This window comes from Erinaceus europaeus, chromosome X (assembly GCF_950295315.1).
Source record: "Erinaceus europaeus chromosome X, mEriEur2.1, whole genome shotgun sequence".
NCBI classification, from domain to species: Eukaryota; Metazoa; Chordata; class Mammalia; order Eulipotyphla; family Erinaceidae; genus Erinaceus; species Erinaceus europaeus.
The window spans coordinates 106,426,332-106,431,830 of record NC_080185.1 but is presented as its reverse complement, the minus strand read 5'-3'; the positions used below and the strand labels follow the sequence as shown (position 1 = coordinate 106,431,830).

At 41.0% G+C, this 5,499-nt stretch overlaps 1 non-coding gene across 1 annotated transcript; it reads right to left on the bottom strand.

Annotated features, from left to right (window-relative positions):
- Window positions 1-3,758: 3,758 nt before the first annotated feature.
- LOC132536093 (U1 spliceosomal RNA) lies at window positions 3,759-3,922 on the bottom strand. Its single transcript, XR_009547772.1, has one exon. It is a non-coding gene; the product is annotated as a U1 spliceosomal RNA (small nuclear RNA).
- Between the last annotated feature and the right edge of the window lie 1,577 nt (window positions 3,923-5,499).

The following is a 5,499-nucleotide window of genomic DNA, read 5'->3' as shown; positions in this document are numbered from 1 at the left end:
GGTGTGTTTAGTTCCTTAGGCTATATCCCCAGGAGAGGAATTGCAGGATCATAGGTTAGGTCTATTTCTAGCCTTCTGAGAGTTCTCCAGACTGTTCTCCACATGAGGTGAACCAGTTGACATTCTCCCCAGCAGTGCAGGAGGGTTCCTCTGTCCCCACAACCTCTCCAGCATTTGTTGTTGCTACCTTTTCTGATGTATGATATTCTCATAGGAGTGAAGTGGTATCTCATTGTTGTCTTTATTTGCATTTCTCTGACAGTCAGGGACTTGGAGCATTTTTTCATGTTTTTTGGCCTTTTGGATCTCTTCTGTGGTGAACTTTGTGTTCATACCCTCTCCCCATTTTTGGAGGGGGTCATTTTGTTGTTGCTGCTGAATTTAGCAAGGTCTTTATATATTTTGGTTCTTAATCTCTTGTCTGATGTATGGCATGAAAAGATCTTCTCGGGAGTCGGGCTGTAGCGCAGCGGGTTAAGTGCAGGTGGCGCAAAGCACAAGGACCGGCATAAGGATCCCGGTTCGAACCCCGGCTCCCCACCTGCAGGGGAGTCGCTTCACAGGCGGTGAAGCAGGTCTGCAGGTGTCTATCTTTCTCTCCTCCTCTCTGTCTTCCCCTCCTCTCTCTGTTTCTCTCTGTCCTATCCAGCAACGACAACAACAATAATAACTACAACAATAAAACAACAAGGGCAACAAAAGGGAATAAATAAATAAAATAAAATATTTTAAAAAAAAGAAAGAAAAGATCTTCTCCTATTCTGCAAGGGGTCTCTTTGTTTAGGTGGTGGTTTCTTTTGATGTGCAGAAGCTTTTTATTTCTTTCTTTTATTATGAGCAATTTAATAATGATCAGCAAGATTGTAGGATTAGAGGGTACAATTCATACAGTTCCCATCACCAGAGTTCTGTATACCCTCTTCTCCACTGGAAGGTACCTACCTAGTATTTATCCCTCTGTAAGTATAGACCAAAGATTTTTATGGGGTTCAGAAGGTGGGAGTTATGGCTTCTGTAATTGCTTCTCCACTGGACATTGAGTGTTGACAGGTTGATCCATACCTCCAGCCTGTTTCTATCTTTTTCTAGTGAGATAGGGCTCAGGGGAGGTGGAGTTCCAGGGCACATTGGTGAGGTCGTCTGCCCAGGAAAGTCAGTTTGGCGTCATGGTAGCATCTACAACTTGGTGGCTGAATAGCATTAAGATATAAAGCAGGGGGAGTCAGGCAGTAGCGCAGTGGATTAAGTGCACGTGGCACAAAGCGCAAGGACCGGTGTAAGGATCCTGGTTTGAGCCCCCAGCTCCCCACCTGCGCGGGGGGGGGGGGTTCGCTTCACAGGCAGTGAAGCAGGTCTGCAGGTTTCTATCTTTCTCTTCCCCTCCTCTCTCCATTTCTCTCTGTCCTATCCAGGAATGCCAACAACAATAATAACTACAACAACAAAACAACAAGGGCAACAAAAGGGAAAAAGAAATATTTGGAACAAAAGAATTCACTTTTAAAAAAAATAACGCAGAACAAATTGGATAATAATCGGGAACCTAAAGGTATGAGTATAACAGGTGAAATTTGCTGTTTTCATTATGGAAGAAGCTAGGAAGTCTATTTTAGGTATATTCCAAGAGGTGCATGACTTTACTAATTTTTGCCTTGAGCCCCACAGCTAACATGCAGGTAGGCTAAAGCTATTGTCTAGGGAGATGGTGTCAGAGTTGGAAATAAGACTAGAAAGCTGGATCAGGGAGGAGAGTAACTCCCAAATATGGGAAAAGTACATAAATACAGTTATCTGTAAACCCTACTGATCTGACCTAGGGCCCACGTCTATTCATATTTAGCACAGGAGCCTGTGTAACCTCTGCATCCTTGTCAGTCTGAGCTTACATTCCATGGTCATAGCTAGGAACATTCTAGGCTGCACTCATTTCTGGACCAGTCTTCCTTGAGTGACAGAGTATATTGACCCAGCCTCCCTTTGGAGAGTGGGGGAATCCCTACCATTGTTTCACATTGAGAGCAAGGTCCTCTAGAGTCCCACAAGAGGGTTCACCATGCTGTTCCTGATGGATATGACCATCGATGGTAGAGAGAGGGATCTGTCAGAGGTCTGGACCCATCTTGTCTATGCAGGAATCCCAGGATTCCCTGATTAGGGCCCTGGATGATGGGTTGGCCTGGTAGTGACCAAATGAACCATTATTAAAAGTGTGCCAGCCTCTTGCCCTTATCCAGCTTTTGTAGTCCTTACTTTATCTGACACAGTTGAACTTAGAGTGATTAAGGCATGTGAAATAGGAAGTAGGTGAGAAGGTATCTAGGTCTAAATAGAAAATATTTGGGGGCTGGGTGGTAGCACACCTGCTTGAGCGCACATGTTATAGTGTGCACGGAGCAGGGTTCAAGCACCCGGTCCCCACCTGCAAGGGGAAAGCTTCACAAATGGTGGAGCAGTTCTGCAGGTGTCTCTCTGTCTCCTATCTCTGTCTCCCTCTTCTTCTAAATTTCTGGCTGTCTCTATCAAATAAATAAAGATTTTAAAAAAGAAAGAAAATATTTGATTAAGTACTTTATGTTGTCTTTTTTAGGTTTTTCTACTTGCTTGCTGCCCTTACTGAGTCACTGCAAACTATTGTGTACTTTTACTTTAAGGTATATATGTCCCCCTAACTTATGGTTACACACACAAATGTGCCCTATCTCATGGGCCCTGGTCTGTATCTGGGTTCTTTGGCTTTGTTAGGAAGTGCACCACTTGAAATGGAGTCAAGGAGTCCTATGAGCTAGGAAAAGTAATGGAACTGAAAGGTTGGCATCCCAGGCCTTGGTGTCTCTGGACACTGTCTGAAGTGAAACATGTCAAGGTTTCATTGATTTGGTTGAGCTCAGCAGATGCAGCATCAAATGGTACGGTTCGAGAGAAGCATGAAGGAAAACGAGCCACGCCCCAGAGGTTCCAGAACTGGCAGAAATCAGGGTTTTGTAGAGAATGGGGAAGGTTCCTGCTGTCTTAAAGTTTAAGAAGGCAATAAATAGTTATTATTATAACCAAGTTATTTGGGAATTTGTTTTACTTTGAAAATCCAATGGTTAGGATTTACTGTACCATACAAGACCTTACCATGATTTATGACATTTAATGCTATTTACAATTAACTATATCTTATATACTGACAAGACGGGTTGCTTCTGGTCTCCTTGGTCTAAGATTATAGGTGATTTGATATTTTTTTTAAAAGTCATTATTAGAAATGCATTCACAATTTAAGACCAGTGGTAAAATTCAATCAGGTTATTAATTCGAAACCGTACATGCTTAGACTAAAGGAATATATACCCAGAACTGGGGTCTATGCGTTAAAAAGTTCGAGACATTCAATCTATTTTCCCCCTCACATGCATGATTTCACTATTGATTTAATAGTGATTTATAAGATTATAAGTTAATGGGAGTGTATATTAACAACATTCCCACCACCAAAGGTCAGTGTCCCCACCCCCACTCACCCCTATAGTGGAGCTGAAAAAAAAAAACTACTCTCCCCTCCCCCCAGAGTTTTTTACTTTGGTGAAATACTCCAAACTCAGTCAAATTCTGCTTTGCATTTCCCTTTCTGTTCTTCTTTCTCAACTTCTTTTTATGAGAGGGATCATCCCATACTCATCTTTCTCTTTCTGGCTTATCCCATTCAACATAATTTCTTCTAGCTCCATCCTAGATAGGTAGAGAAAGTGGCTTCATTATTCTTTTTTTTTCCCCAGGGGAGAGCTTGAACACAGTCCCCCACTACTACAAATTCTGCAGTCGAGTTTCCCACATTTGGGGAAATCACAGGGGTCAGCACATCCGGAGTGCAGTGGATAAGCCGCGCCCTGGGAAAACCACATTCGTGATCATGGGATCTCCCCTGCCAGGTAAGTATGACTTCATTATTCTTAATAGCTGAGTAGTATTCCATTGTGATATAGACCACAACTACAGATTTTTTTTTTTTGATTGGTGTGTTTGACTCTTTAGGATATATCCCTAGAAGAGGAGTTACTGGTCCATTTCTAGCGTTGTGAGGGTTCTCCATTCTGGTCTCCAGAGGTTGGACCATTTTACATTCCCACCAGCAGTTCAGGAGGGTTCCTTTGTCCCCACATCCTCTCCAGCATTTGTTGTTGCTGTCATTTCTGATGTATGACAGTCTCACTGGGGTGATGTGGTATCTCATTGTTGTTTTTATTTGCATTTATCAGACAACCAGTGATCTGGAGTAATTTTTTCATATGTCTGTTGGCCTTTTGGATCTCTTCTTTGGTAAATATAGTGTTCGTATCTTTTCCCCATGTTTGAATTGTATGGCATGTAAAAGTCTCCCATTTTGTGAGGAGTTTCTGTTTGGTAATGGTTTCTTTGCTGTGCAGAAGCTTTTCAATTTGACGTAGTCCCATTGGTTTATTTTTGTTTTTTATCTTCCTTATAATTGGGTCTATATCACTGAAGATGCCCTTGAGATTTAGATGGGAAAGTGTTCCACCAATATTTTTCTCTAAGTATTTGATAGTTTCTGGTCTAACACCCAGGCCCTTCATTAATTTGTTGTTGACTTTTGTTTCTGGTGAGATAAAGTGGTTCAGTTTCATTTGTATAGCTGCTTTTTTATTTGAGGTAGTCCCATTGGTTTATTTTTTTGTTTTATTCTTTCATGCAATTAGATTTGTATCATTGAAGATGCCTATAAAATTTAGATGGAAAATAGTGCTGCCAATATCTTCCACTAAGTATGCAATAGTTTCTGGTCTAACATCCCCTCTCATAGTTTTACCATCTGTACTTTTCACCTTGACTTAGTGGTAACTTTCTATTATCTTGTGTTCTGAATGGGACTTCTATAAGGTGGGCTTCTTAAAGAAGATGTAGAACTTTCCTTAAAATGATGTCTTAGTCACCTTGGATTCCTTCTGAAAAAAGCAGGGTGTAAATAGGAACAAGAGTGTTGAGAATGAAATGCAGAGAACTTTTTGTAGGTAGAACCTGACCTGCCTGGCTATTTTTAACTTGATTCACATTTTTGTCATTATTGAAAGGCCTTTAACTCTGAAGACACTTTCAAAGGCAATTATACAGTGATTGAATAATCCCTGTGCTGGCCATCTCATAGATGGGATTAAGCTATTGATCCACCATCTGTATAGCCTACTAAAAATGTTAATCACAGGAGTGACATATAGCCTCTTTGTGCAGTGTCTTGTCAGGTGACCAGAAGCCAGAAGTAGGTAAAAAATAGGTAAAGAAAGGATGCCACTGTTACCAGGAAATGGAAATTAGCTCCATGATTCATATAGAAATAAGTCCCTGGTTTGGAATTCATAAATGTCTTACCACTTATGATCAAATAATTTATTTAAACTGGTCACTTCAGGGTATTCACTCAACATCTATTTATTGAACATTTACAGTCAATTTGATTCACAAATTTACACTCCCAAATATATGCTTGGTTCCTGATCTGCC